The sequence below is a fragment of the Accipiter gentilis genome, chromosome 13 (genome assembly GCF_929443795.1).
Source record: "Accipiter gentilis chromosome 13, bAccGen1.1, whole genome shotgun sequence".
NCBI classification, from domain to species: Eukaryota; Metazoa; Chordata; class Aves; order Accipitriformes; family Accipitridae; genus Astur; species Astur gentilis.
In genome coordinates, this window is record NC_064892.1 from 13,697,531 (window position 1) to 13,712,953 (window position 15,423).

Consider the following 15,423-nt stretch of genomic DNA (forward strand, 5'->3'; position numbering starts at 1 on the left):
CCCCTTCCTTCTTCTTCCCCAGCTTTATATGCTGAGCACAACGTCATATGGTCTGGGATATCCCTTGGGTCAGTTGGGGTCAGCTGTCCCGGCTGTGTCCCCTCCCAACTCCTTGTGCCCCCCCAGCCTCCTCGCTGGTGGGATGGCGTGAGAAGCAGAAAAGGTCTTGAGTCTGTGTAAGCCCTGCTCAGCAGTAACTAAAACATGCCTGTGTTATCAACACTGTTTTCAGCACAAATCCAAAACATAGCTCAGCCACCTGCCCAGGACCATATTTAGATGGCTTTTGAATACCTCCAAAGATGGAGACTCTACAACCTCTCTGGGCAATCTGTGCCAGTGCTTGGTCACCCTAATGGCAAAAAAAAAAGTGTTTCCTGATGTTCAGATGGACCACCCTGTGTTTCAGTTTGTGCCCATTGCCTCTTGTCCTGTCACTGGGCACCACTGAGAAGAGCCTGGATCCGTCCTGTTTGCATGCTCCCTTCAGGTATTCATATACATTTATAAGATTCCTCTGAGCTTTCCCTTCTCTAGGCTGAACAGTCCCAACTGTCTCAGCCTTTCCTTATAGAAGAGATGCTCCAGTCCCGCCATCATAGTAGTGGCCCTGTGTTGAGCTACCTCCAGTATGTCTCGTTTTGCTGAGCCCTGAATTGGACACAGCACTGCTGGTGTGACCTTACCAGTGCTGAGTAGAGGGGAAGGATCACCTCCATTGACCTACTGGCAACACTCTTCTCAATTACAAAATTCTGCTATTGCCAACAGAAAGTAGCAATAAAATGGACAGTCATGCCAAATTCTGAGTGACAGGCTACAAATCAAAATGCACGCATGAATACATATATATAGTGTAATAAAGGTCAACGTGAGGATTTTTGTTTACTTCGTTGCTGGTTTTCATGGTTTTTTCCTTACTGGAACCTAATATGTCCTCTGTGCTATGGGAGGAAACTCCCTTTGGAAAGCACTTGAAAATGAGACCCAGCTAAACAGAACAAGTTCTTTTCAAACAGTATAAACTACTGGGCATCAGGGCTGGTTCTCCTGATACCAAAGACATTGGTGTTATCAACCTTTTTTTGTATTCATTCACCTATATTCATCAGAGAAGAGTTACTAGAAAGAAAAAGTATATACACAGGCTGTCTTGTACAATCTGGAACAACCAAGCTTTAGTTAATATCAGAATAGAATAGACCCATGATGTGCAAAAGTCTTTATTCAGTTAAAGCAATACATATTCAGAGTATGTAAATTGAAAGACATGAAGAGCTACAGAATTCCTTTAAGAAAATGCATGAACATCTAAGACTCTCTCTCTCTCTAGTTCCATACTGATTGTTATTAGCTCTATGCAGACTATCACAAGAGTAATATGTCATCAATCAGACAGACTGTCTGATTACCTTCTAAACTTCTAAAATGTTGCCTTTTCTTTAGAATAATCACTCTTGATTAACAAGTATGTGTCTCTTTTCTAAAAGAAATTACTTTTAGCAGTAATAGCTGCATCAAGACTAAAGATGAAGAATGTCCTACATAACTGAGTAGTCAATACTTTATATTCTGTTCTTTATATTCTGTTCTTTATCCAATTGAATAGAATATTTTCACCCAAGGAATGGAGGCAAGAGGAAGAGAGGAAAATTTAAAATATTGAAAGATAATATTTATTGCAAAAAAGGGGTTTTTGGTTTCATAATATTGTATTTCATAGTATTTCCAATGATTTCTTAACCAAGAAGCAAATGTTTGGAGATTCAAAATAACATTTAAAACACTAATTAATTTCTTCACAAAAAAAAAAAAAAAAAAAGTTCTAGAAGGATTTAATCTCTCCTTACAAATCCACAGTTTTGAGAATATCACTGTTGCTGTTCTGTACTGTAATGGGAGGGACACAAGATAATCCAGGGAATATGAACTGTGGAATACATGGTGTACTCAAATAAAAAATCATAAAGCATAATAAATATTGTTGTCATTCAGACTGTAACATTTCAGGACAACTCAAAGAGACTGATCCTTTCTGTTCAAAGTATGTAAATTTTTAAAAAACTTAGCCAAAGTTGGGGAAAAACAAAGACATTTTTTATCTTAAGAAAAAAGTAATTTCCAAATTTGATCCCTTTTGAAGAGAAAAAGTAAGTGTTGAAGCTAAAAAAATTTCCATGTGATGAATACTTAAAATTCCACTCTAATTTATTCATACCTGTTTTCATTCACTGGTCAAAAAATATTAATTGAAGTACATAAGAACTTCCGAACATGGACAGTCAAACCCCGTCCTCATTACACATAGTGTATCTCCACATTTATCATTTGTCTTGGATTTGCCATGTCTGCCCAACCTATGGAAACATGATAAAATATGTGTAAAACCACCAGATTATAGTTTTCTGAAGGAAGAAGAAAGCTACCACCCAAAGTTGCTGGAAATTTTTATTAACTACACATTCTAAGAATCGGCTTGTGCAGATACCTACTCAGAAGTGTAGAAATATGAAGAACAGCAATCCCTTATCCAGAATGGGCAAAAGAATGCAAAGGGAAAATGAATACACCCACATACATAAAGTATACCTGCAAACATACAAGTACTTCTAGAGATTTGATGCTTTACTATCTAGGGGAAAAAACTTAATTATAACACTGTTAACAACAATGAATGCTGGCATCATCTCAAAAGTCAGACACAGTCAACTGTCAATTATCTGTGAGAATTTTCTCTAGGTATTAATTATGTAAGTTAAATCATTGCCAAGATGAAGCACAGCAACGTATCTTCTCCTGTACCCTATGCACTACAGCATATGCATTAAATTTGCCAAGCCCATTCTGATTGCTTCTGCTTATATTAGCCCATCCCCTTAAAAATCTGTTAATAATCATCTTAAAAATCAATATAATAGCAATTTTGTTACAGTACAACTGACAAACGTTTTGTATTATTTATGTTTTTCCTTTGTACAAGCATTTATATACATGCCACTATCCTGAATAACTGCTAATGAAGAACATTCATAGGTAGGAATAATGTCAAGAAATAGTAAATAATCTTATTTCCAGTGAACAATGATTCAGAAAATTAATTTCTTATTTATTTGGCCAAGTAGAGGAACTCTACCCTAAAGGTCTACATAGTATATTGATTTTTGAAATTATAAAAGATTTTTTTGTTTTGTTTTGCTTTGTTCTACCTTCCATGTCATATTTACCTAATATTCTGTGTGTGAAAAAAGAAGCATAAGAAACTTTGTGTCACATTCTGCAATTCCAAACTTCTGGAATCTCTTCTGGTTAAAAATACTAAGTTTTGAATAAGTTTCAGAAAATCTAAAGTAAAAACAATAGGAAAACTCATTTTTTTCCCCATGTTTGATTGTGCTCTATTTTATTCTGAGGTGTGGTTTGGAAAAAAATGAACATTTGAGGTAATAATGGAAGTGACTAAAGACTTTTCTGCCTTTTGAGGATCTGCAATACAAGAAGACCATAGTGAAAATTCAGAAAAGAAGGCTTATTTTCAATTCAGATTTAGGGGATTCAAAAGGAAATCAATTAAACATTGATTTTAGCTGATTAATCCCTATTTATATTGATTTCATTCCATGATTATACAGATTATTAAATGCTTATAATACATTGTGTTTAAGATGACAAGCTTTGCATCCAATTCTCTAAATAAGTAGTCCAATGTTAAAAGAATCTGGTACTTCATGTAAAGTTGCCTAGACTATTTTCTGTTGTTAGTATTCTGCTGCATTAGCAACATTTTAATTAATACAATATATACAGGAATACTATTTCCATTTCCTAAATTTCTATTTAATCTTCACATTTTTCTTATATTTGTATTAACTCTATATTTGAGCATAGCTACCTAATTTTCCTTTGGCAGGTACAGTCACCTTAGGAGAATGATACAGTTAAAGTAAGTCACTTAGACATTATTACAAAATAATTATATGGACTAGTAAATACATGGACTGAGACAATCTGTCTTTAGAGATAGAGGTATTTATGATGAAGAAGTGTAGATGGTGTTTTCTGTGCCATATACTTCAGATTTCTAGATACCAGCCTCCTTAGAACTTACCAAACCAAAAGTGCATAAACAGTACCAAATTCAGTTTCCTAAATTCAGATGTTTACTGTCTGAAGATGAATCCCACTTTTTAAGAAAAGTGATGCCAGGAATATTGAGGTCTTTCCCTTTGATTAAATATTCTATGGATGACTACAATACACAAACAAGAAACATTATCAAATTAAAATAAATTAGATTTAACATTTAAAAACATGAGATGGATGCCATGACTGTATTAATAACTTTCCTATTTAAAACTAAATTTTCTCAGAGTTCAGAATGTCTATGCCTCACACTGAAGTGATGGAAAATCCAGAGAGTTCTACTTGAGCCTATTATGTCTGAGTGCTCCTGACCTTTGAAATATGTTGTTGTTGTTGTTATTAGTAATGATAATAATGATGATGAATATCTGAGCCAACTTCTTTGTGTAACTCACTGTTAACTTACCAGGTATCTTCCTTTTAACCTCAGCCTGTTTCCATCTGCCAGTGGAGTATAATCTCTGGTGTCCAGTTCTTTTGTGAAGCTCAGTTGCTTATGCAGCTAATCTCTGCCTGAAACGTTGTTGTCTAATCTGCCAGACAATATTATCTTTCAGTTTAAAAGCAATCACAAAACATTGGTAATTAATTAGATAATTGATTATTGATCATATATATATATATATAAAGTTAAAAATCAACCTCTCTTAAATTTAGGAAGTAGAAATATGCCAATTACTTTGGATGTACAACATATAATAGTTCCTGTAATATAACAGCTTCTTCATATAAATTCTTTCTGAGAAGCAGGATGAAGCATGAGAAAAAAGGAAGACACATGTAGGATTGGGTGAAGGAAGGGTTCAGTTACTATGGTGATAATAAGCATATGTGGGCAAAATGTCACCTAAGGAAATGCTACTGAATGACTGTGTAACATGTGATTCAGCAAGTATAAATATCTTTGCATTTTGAAAATAAAAAGACACATTTTGAAATGGCCAGCACATAGCTTGAAAGTACTGAAGAACGTGGTATTTTTCTTGTTCTTGAAAGTTTAGTTGAGTTCCATTTACTAACATCTGAGTCCTCATGGTGTCAAAAGGTCATGACGGCACCATTACATTTTGTCTGACCTCTCTTGCTTTTGCTCCCTCACCTCAATTCTGTGCAATGTTCTGTTTGTGCACACCAAGAATAAACTTAGAAAAGAGCAAGAAATGTGTATGCCTTCATAGACAACAGACTGCAATGAAGATCGAATGACAGGGAAAGAGAATCAGAGAATCAGAGAATAGTTTGGGCTGGAAGGGGCCTTTAAAGGTCATCTGGTCCAATGCCCCCCTGCAATGAGCAGGGACATCTTCAACTAGATCAGGTTGCTCAGAACCCCATCTGTTGTGGTTTAACCCCAGCCAGCAACTAAGCGACAGGCAGCCACTCACTCACTTCCCCCCACCCAGTGGGATGGGGGAGAGAATCAGAAGGAAAAAAGTGAAACTCGTGGGTTGAGATAAGAACAGCTTAGTGGAACAGAAAGGAAGAAACTAATGATTATAACAATAACAGTAATAAAATGACAACACTAATAAAAGGATTGGAATATAGAAAACAAGTGATGCATAATGCAATTGCTCACCACTCGCCCACTAACGCCCAGTTAGTTCCCAAGCAGCAATCCCTCCCCTCCCAACTCCCCCCAATTTATATACTAGGCATGATATCCCATGGTATGGAACACCCCTTTGGCCAGTTTGGGTCAGCTGCCCTGGCTGTGTCCCCTCCCAACTTCTTGTGTCCCTCTAGCTCTCTCGCTGGCTGGGCATGAGAAGCTGAAAGATCCTTGACTTTCAGTCTAAACACTACTTAGCAGCAACTGAAAACATCAGTGCGTTATCAAAATCCTTCTCATACTGAATCCAGGGCATAACACTATACCAGCTACTAGGAAGAAAATTAACACTATCCCAGCCGAAAACAGGACACCATCCAAACTGACCTTGAATGCTTCCTGGTATAAACACAATATTTATTGCTTCACTAGGTTAATCCGGAGGTGGTTCATCTATCCAACATAAGGTTACATAGATGTAAGGTAACATTCACCATTTATGTAGAACAATTATTTCAATTTAAGTATAAAAATTTGTGGGTTATTCAGTACATTCAGTGGCCACACGCTTGGGTTAGTTTTTTAGGTTATTTATTTATTTACCTTAAATTTAAGTAACTTACTACCTTACATATTTTTAGTATTACTGAAGTAAAAATGTTTTAATGGATGTGCATAAATAATTACATTGTTTTAAAAAAGTTAATTACAATCTATGGAGTAAATTAACCAATTCCTTCCATTCAAGTTTAGAGGCTATCCTGTGATTTGAATAGCATATTAATATTTATTAACAATTCCCTTTTTAATTGGCTTTTTAATTACAATTAGTACTATGAACAACTCATACATGCTATTTTCCATTCCTTGTCCAGCATATATCATAACAAGAATAACAGTCTATTATGGAACTATTTATTAAAGAGCTCAATATTTCTTCAATTCCTGCACAGATCTGTTATTCTTAAGAGGCTAGAGATTCCAAACATGATTTCTTTTTCAGTCAGAACTGAGGGAAAAGAAAAGGACTAAACCAATGCAAAACCAGTCTAAGGAAAAAAGGAAACATGAAGTATGTTGTTACAACTTTTCATTATTGCTGTGGATCTAAGAAGGATTACTTACCTATACCAAAGCTGAAATGAAATGAAACATAATAATTGTTCCATCTGAATATAAAACAATCTACCTGCTTGAAGCTGTCCTGTAAAGATCATACATTTAAGGGAAGATGCATATCTCATGAGGGCTTAATATCCCTTGACCAGTAACTCAGGTTCAAGTGATGTATTATATTATTGACAGATTTTTGTTATATATTTTTAATTCTGTAATTAGAGAGACTTTATTCTACCACTGAATTTGGAGGTCTTATCCTTAAAACAAGGAAAGTGAGCATAAACATCACAACACATTAGCAGACAATATTCTAGTTTAATGCTTAAATAGATTTAGTAAACAAAAGCAACAATTGAAATTGGCAAATAATTTTTTTAGATTAAAAATAAAATTGCACTTAGACTTGATGAAAAGCAGTTACTGAAGTTTTTAATATTTTAAAAACCCTGTACTTTTAAATAATTCTTTTATCTCATTACTTGTTAGGAAGTGTTCATCTCATATCATTGTGACTGGCATCTGGGGCTCAATTCAGTTGCCTGCACAGGTAGTGACAAACGCCAGCTAATGTGGGCAGCTGAATCAAGCCTTAAGAACACAGTATTTCTAATGTAGCATTAGAAATTAACAAGACAGGTCTACACTAGAGATAATTTTTAGGACCTTGCTATACAGTCAATGTACACAAATAGCCATGTTTAGAATATCACTCAGGCTATGTATGGTCTAAAATGCTGAATGATGTTCAAAAAGTACCTGTGTTCCTCTGCTGATTCCTCCTACAAAAGGATAGTAGTTATGAAGTTACAAAGGTATTGCAGTTCAAGACCAACCTGACAGTGCAGAGACTAGATGGACTCAGATACTGAAACACTTCAATTGCATACATGAACTTGTATGAATTACATGAATTTATGTTCTGTGGGAGGGATGTCACAGTCCAAGAAAGAAGCCAGAGTAGTTGGTATAATGATTCCTAACACATCTTCCTTATCCCCTTATCCTGTTAGGAAGATGGTGCAGTCTGAGATGAGTTTTACTTTTGCTGCTGATATACCTCATATACCCAAGCCCACCAAGAGCTGCATCTGGCAGGGCACATGAAGATCAAAAAAGGGCTTCTACAGGTACATCAGCAGCAAAAAGAAGACCAAGAAAATGTGAGTCTGTTGCTTAACGATGCAGAGTGCATGGTAAAAAAGGACATGGAAAAGGCTGAGGTATACAATGAGGTACACCATGGTCTTCATTGTTATGAGTGGCCTTCAGTGTTCCCCGCTTCCCAAGGCCTGTGGGTAAGTCTGGAGTTGGGAAGATTTACCGTTTCAATAAACTGGACACATATAAATCTATGGGTTTTGGTCAGATCTACCCACAAGCACTGAAAGAGCTGATATCAGCCAGCTGATACCACTGTGAGGCCACTTGTGGTTATCCATTAAAAGTGATGGCAACCTGGATACTTGATGAGCTGGTTCCAGAGGACTAGAAGAAAGCAAATTCCCCTCCTATCTTCCAGAGGGGCAAGAAGGAGGATCCAGGGAACTACAGGTGGGTCAGCCACATTAGAGAAGCTTATTTTCATGATCTAGCCTTGGGAAACAAAGAGAGGTGGGGTGCAGTTCAAGACTGAGACAACCTAATATCTATGCTCTAAGGAGTGGCATTCAGCTTCTTAATGTAGAGCCTTGAATTTTTATGTCTGAACATACTTGTTTACATATGAACTAGGTCTCTAAGCTTCCATTATAGCTAGTGGTGATCTAGCCAATATAGTCAACGAAGACTTGAGTAATATCGGTACCTATATCTTCACTATACATACACAACTAAGTTCAGGGATCTAAAATTTGGAACTAAATCTGACACATCACGTGATGAAAGAAACAAATTATTCCTAGACTTGATGGTCATTTACAAAGAAATAAGCATGTATTTGTTTTTAAGTAACTACTTTCTATCTCTAAAATAAATTAAAAAGTACCATTTACACTGTTAGCATAGGTCTATCAAAGCTGAAAGCTCTATAGTAAATGTGTCACATATTAAAAATAATTGACTTTTTTGCATTACGTTTCCCCTTATCCTTTCCTTCTCTTATATTAAACATAACTCTACTAGTAACTCTGGTTATGAATATGCATGTTGTCTGGCAAACAAGCATATTCAAACAATTACCAGCTCCACATCCTGCTACAAACATTTGACTGAACACTAATTGCTTGGAATGAATATGCATGTGGAAAAAAAAATACTAAAAGAAGCAAGTATGTTCAAATTGAAACGGACTGATTTTTTCACTTTCTTTAATTTTCTACAGGAAAATTACGTACATTTAAAGTCTCTGAGTGGTCCAATCAGTTAATTGTGACAAAGGCACTTTTTTACTTTTAATCATACTTAAAGTAATTAGAAATTCAAAATCAGCTTTTATCTGTTAACAGTAGCAAGAGTTCTTGTGTCGTTTCCAGTGCAGTTGCTAAAGTGCATGTACAGAGCATGAAAAATTTACAAAGATTATAAAGACCACCTATTATTCAGAGGACTAATTTAAAAAATATCAATGATCATTTAGCTGTTATTTTGCACATGGAATCCCTACAGATTTCTATGATAAAGCCTGAAATTTGCTTACCAGTGTAACAGCTACAGTAGAATACCTAAAGGAATGAGGGATTGGCTTTTGAATATTATAATAGGTCAAGCAATGAGTCATCTACAGGTAAATATTAAAAGATAGTAAGAAAAAAAGGAAAAGGAAGTTCAAAAAGTCTATAAAAACATATTTTTCCCATTTCCCCATTATAAAATAATTGATCCAAAGTTATATCAATAAGTAAAATAAATAATGCCAATTAAAAAATATAATTCTTAATGTGAAGATAGTCTCTTCTTCTATAGGGAAAAGAAGACAAAAATGGAGAATTAGTGCTATTAAGTCTTATGATATTTGTAGGAAGTTTTGGGTTTCTTTTAAGAAGAAGAGAAAGGAAACTTTTTAAGTCAAGTTAGGATAAAATTAGCACTAAGGAATAAATGATAAAACTTTTTTCATTTTAAATCTATAGTTTGAAACATTCAAAACAATTTACAAATTTATGTCTAATCTGTAAAATTACTTCAGACAAAAGGAAAAGAAAAACAAAGTTATAAAGATGTAATTTATGTTAGTTTATATTATTTATCATTATAAAGAAGTTTTCAAAACATTTTGATCAGATATTTCATAATAAGAGAAAAAATGAGGTTGTGATATACTCAGGGAAAGTAAGGGCTAAGGAAGAATGTCAAAGAGTTTGCTGCCACTTCCATTTAGTTCAAAACATCATGATCAGGGGTGAGCCTCCGGGGTGTAGGAAACCATTGGGTTTCAGGTTCATTTTCCATTCCAGCCAACTGAAACCGTCATTCTTACTGAGCGTTGCATATGGCAACAGCTGGCAGAATATTCTGAAGTGCATGGCTGTCAATCACATTTTGAAAGCTCTTTTCTTTTGTAAAACTATTTGTTTACTGATTAAAGTAAGAACCAGAATCAAATGATATGGCTCCTTTCACTTAGACCTTTGCAATGTAAGTCTCTACAGGTGAGCTAGTTACTCTGTGCTCCTCCTTTACCCAGTGAAGAGAAATAAGCACTTCTAGGGCACGATTCATTTCATCCTGAAGTAGAGGTCAAAAGTAGGTCAGGTGTATTTCTCCCTAAAAAGTGCTTCTTTTTCTCTATTGACAATAAAGAGAACCCAGGGTGACTAGCTCAGCTGTAGTTGTCTGTATGGTAGACAACTAAAATTAGATAAAATTGATGTTACCCTGAATGTGTCAGCAAGTAATACTGTAACATTCAGATATCCAGTAATGAATGACCTAGTTTATGGTTACACTTAGGGACTAGAACCCTATTTTTCTGCATCACTACTATCCTGTTCTTGCTTTACCCTCTTTTCAGGAAGAAAAAGAGCTAGTTCTGGACAAGACTCAAGCAACCTTGAATTATCCAGCATCTCAGATGCGTATCCCTTCATGGAAATTATATGCCGAACTGGTTTTCTGTATTATTTTCACTATTCTGCCATGATCTGTAACACAGTGAAAAAGAGGATTAAGTGCTAATCAGAAGATAACTGTATGAAAATGTGAAAGGTTTGTATCTTAAAGCATGGCAAATACTAGCAAATAGCAGCAAATACTAAAAGATTGCCATGGCTGAAGTGTAGCAGCATTATTATTAATAAAACCTCTTTCAAATAACATTCTGATAAATACTTGTAGAAAACTACTTCTACATAAATCCTACATAATAAATATTCATCTATCGTATGAAGAACAACTTCAGGTTAGATCTATACCAAACATTTCGCTCTTCATGCAGTGTGGAATCAACCTGCACATGCAGTAAGTCTAATGCCTGGGATTTTCCAAACATGTGCATATCATCTGTCTGGCCATTGTAGAATTAGTCCAACATATCCTGCATCAAACCAACTAGAAATATACAACTGACCTACGCATATGCAGTAAGATCATTGTAAAGTTGTGTACTAGGATTTCTGGTCAAGAAAACATTAGTTGTCTTTGCTGAACAGATTTAGTCCACATTAGATTGGATCTACGGGTCATAAACCTTCTGGCATAGGTTTGTCTGACAAGGCCAGATCAATGAAACCACTGACTCATATCTTGCAGTTATGATTTTATGAGTTAAAGTTTGAGCTAAAATATAAATCTGGATAAACTAAAATTTCAACTATGTAAATCCCTAAGGCAATATCAAGGATTTAAAAAAAAAAAAAGTGTCCATCCTGTCAGATCTGTGCAGGGATTAGGTTAGGCAAACTAAATTATGTCTAAATCACCATACTAATGTCACTACTTTTACACAGTAACTCACTATCTCTTCAACAAAGAGTCAGAAACTTTGTCTTAGTTCTCTTTCAAATGTAGGACATTAAAAGTTACTGTTGTTGTACACCATTCCCTCAGAGTGCCATTCAATATTTTAATTATCAGCTGGTGATCACCCCTTGTACTTAGCCATTTGAGATCCCTTTTCTTTCTTGGATCTCTGCCTATAGCATTAAAAACCCAAGCGTTTGCTCTGCCTTCCTACACGATGATCATGCTGAGCTGTGAAATCATCCAGCAGAGATTTACTTGCTCACCAGTCTTACAGTGAGCTAAAAAGGAAGCATTAAAGATATTCTGTAAACTTCTGGCTGCAGTGTACCTCTGCTTTCTGCCAATAAAAGGTAGTGACAGAGAAAAAAAATAAGTCTCGAATTTGATCTTTTCCTTAAAGAATATAGTGGGAGAAAAATCTGTCTGTCTCTTGCAGTTTTAGTTTCTCTGTAGCCCAGGATTTCTTTTGACATGAGTTTTAAAGACGAATGCTTACGTGGTCTGTATCTGCATTTCTTAGACAGGCTTGCTACAAGAATAAAATAAAATCTCTGTTTGCTAGATACATAACGCTATTGCAGTGCAGTGCTTTTGTACAGTAGAGGCAGATTACAGTGGGAAAAATAAAGCATTGCTTCAATTTTAAATAGTAACACTGACCCTTACTGTAAATGGCCTATTAGCCTCAAGAGGATTGAGTGTTCATGCTTGATTGGTTTGAGAGTCCTCCCTTTTCATATATGGATTTTAAAATCAAATTATGACTTTTAAGATACTGAATTATAACTATAGGTGCAAACTCAACAGAATGAGAGAAGAAAGATGTTGTTAAGCTTTTGATTTACTATCTGTTGCTGACACCATCCCCTAACTACAGTCTTGAACACAAACTATGAAAAATCAAAGACTTATTAAGGAGGCCTTCCAAGTTAAGAAAAGGCTCATTAGTAAGGAATATGTAAAATAGGACAATTCAGTGTCTCAAATGGATCTAGGGCAGAGATTTAAATAGACAGCTGAGCCATTTGAAACTAAATGGTTAGGCAGCTTTTGGACTACACAGTTTGGAAAGTGGGGTTTTCTCAATAGATGCCTATTTACAACATCCACTGTATTATAAAAAGGAGAAAGTTAATCTAATAAATGTATTATAATAAAATTCTATGAAAAAAGGAAAGGAGCTCTTCCTCTGCACATGCCCACTTTTACATAGTACTTTTATATGAAACTTCCTAAATTGTAATGTTCTGAAACAAGCCAGAGGGCAGAAAGTGGGACCTAGATTTTTCCAGCACAGCAAACAGTGGGGTCAAGTTGTTGCAAATGTGAAGTAGACTGCATTCAGCAGTAATGTTAATTAAATTCCTTTCTTCTGGAATAAAAAGGATGAAAAAAAGGTATTCAAAGTCAAAACTTTTGAATGTTTTCTGAAATGTGGCATCTGTGAACTTCTACTTCTACTGGACCCACAGCTTTATTACCTGGGTATAGAACAATTTTAACAGTTATGCAGCTTTCAGACTAAGCTTGAATGTGATCAACTTGAAGTACAGAGAGTACTAATGTACATCTGTATCCATCTGTAGACATACCTTAGAAAGGCCAATGTATCCTTGAAAGGAACAAGACGAAACTAAAGAACACAAGGAGTCACAAGGTACTTCAAAACTGTTTAACTTCTCAGACTGCTCAAAACATTTTGTAAGACTCATCAGCTCTAAGTACATTTGGAGTATCAAGAAAATGATGAACTCTCAAAGAGAGACATTCTAGCTATATATGATTTCTCAGTCAAAAGTATTATCTTAAGAGCTATCCAGACAAAAGTAATCATAGAAAATTTTCTAGCGTGTGCTCTGATGTTCTGTATTCTCATTGTGACAAACTACCATAGACAGTGAATCAAATGCTTGCCATAAATTCAGATTGGATTTGAGATGTACCTCTTCAACTGTGTTATCTAGACTAGCTCTTTGGCTCACTTTCTGGTTTGTTTCAAATTCTTAGTCCCTGACTGTACACATTGCATGAATGCTAATTCACATCAGGATTATTTTCTGGAGCAATGCCCTTGGTTCCTTCAAAGAGGAGACTCAGGCATACGTGATAGGAACTTCTCCACTGGAAGAATAGAAAAGTACTCTGTCAAGTTTAGCTCCATCTTCCCAACACAGTCAACAAACAATAATCCAGATGGTCTTGGCCATTCAAACATTCCTACTTGCTCTTGTGCCATGCCATGTTATGCAATACGTGTCTTTACGGTCACTCTAGTAGATGTCAGCACAATTATACTACTGAGTGTTTTTGAATTGAAAACAAACAAACAAACAAACATCACAACCACTTCCTCTCCTCAGATAACAATTGTGCCTGAAAACCACTGGTTTATCACTTGAGAGTCAGAGAAAAGATGTGTATGAAAAGTTATGAAGTGAAAATGTCGTCAACTTACTCTATAGAGTGATGATCTCTGTAGCAGTATCAGTAGCCAAACAAAAGGGTAGACAAACAGTGGTTAATTTTAAAATGAGAAAAGCATCAGTAGCCAAAGGTAGCTTTACTTTGGAAAGCAACATGTGAACAAGACCACATTCAAAGACATGATTCTTTCAAAAATAAAGCTATCTTTGGCCACAACTTTATATCTGATGATTTGGTATTAGAAGTGCTTCTAAAAGAATCCCCTGTCGTTTCTGATGAAGGAACAAATGCAAACTTCATTCTGGGAGTTGGTACAAAATCTGTTGGTTTCTTTCAATTTCTTTACCTCCACAATGTATTTTCTTACATAGACTGAATATTAGCCTACTGTTCTTGACTGGAAAGCAGACTTGAATACTGAGTAAGGAATTCTATTTCATTGTCATAAGAACATGGTAAGGACACATTTATCTTGGTCTTGTCAGCTACTGAAGTGATATTAGTGCATATTCCTTTAGTAGTCCTCTATATGCTCCACAAATATATTGGTTAACATGGTTTTTGCAAGCTGCTCCCTTAAGATCAGGAAAGAAATTTTTTTGTTGTTGTTTCTACTTTTGTAAGGAAAGAAAGAAGGTAAAGACTTAAAAGACATTTATCAGAAGGTGGATGGATGGTTACAGACATAAGTTTAATTCTATCCACATGTCCCATAATCTATTTGATACCTTTAAATTTGGATCATATGACCTGCAGACTAGAAATTTCTTTACATTGGTTATAAATGGAGCTGATGGTTACATGTTCTTGCTCATACCCACAAACAGATCAATCATATTTGTGTTACTGTGAAATCCAGAAATTCCCTTGGACTTGTCTGCATGCTACAAAGATCATATACTAGGATATAATTTTTTTCCAGAGAAAGAAACTAAGTTTTAATATATAGGAACAATAAATCATAGAGGGAGGAGAAGATGAATGATAAGGCAACAGCAATGGAGAAAGAGAAAGTACGGGACAGTAATGAATACAATTTACAAACTTTGTATCTTTTTAATTAGAAGTATAAATAAAGAGATTATATACCAGTCTCTGCTGAGTATTTGCTTCATGGCTAATATTGATAACAGATGAAAATACATCTAATAACAGTAAAATTTACAACTAACATAAGCCAAGGCTTCCTCATGTGCATCTTTTTAATTCATGCAGATATAGAGAACATGCCAAAGAATGTTCTGGTTTCTGCCAAGGGTGCACAGGTTTCCAACAGTCCTTGTCATTGA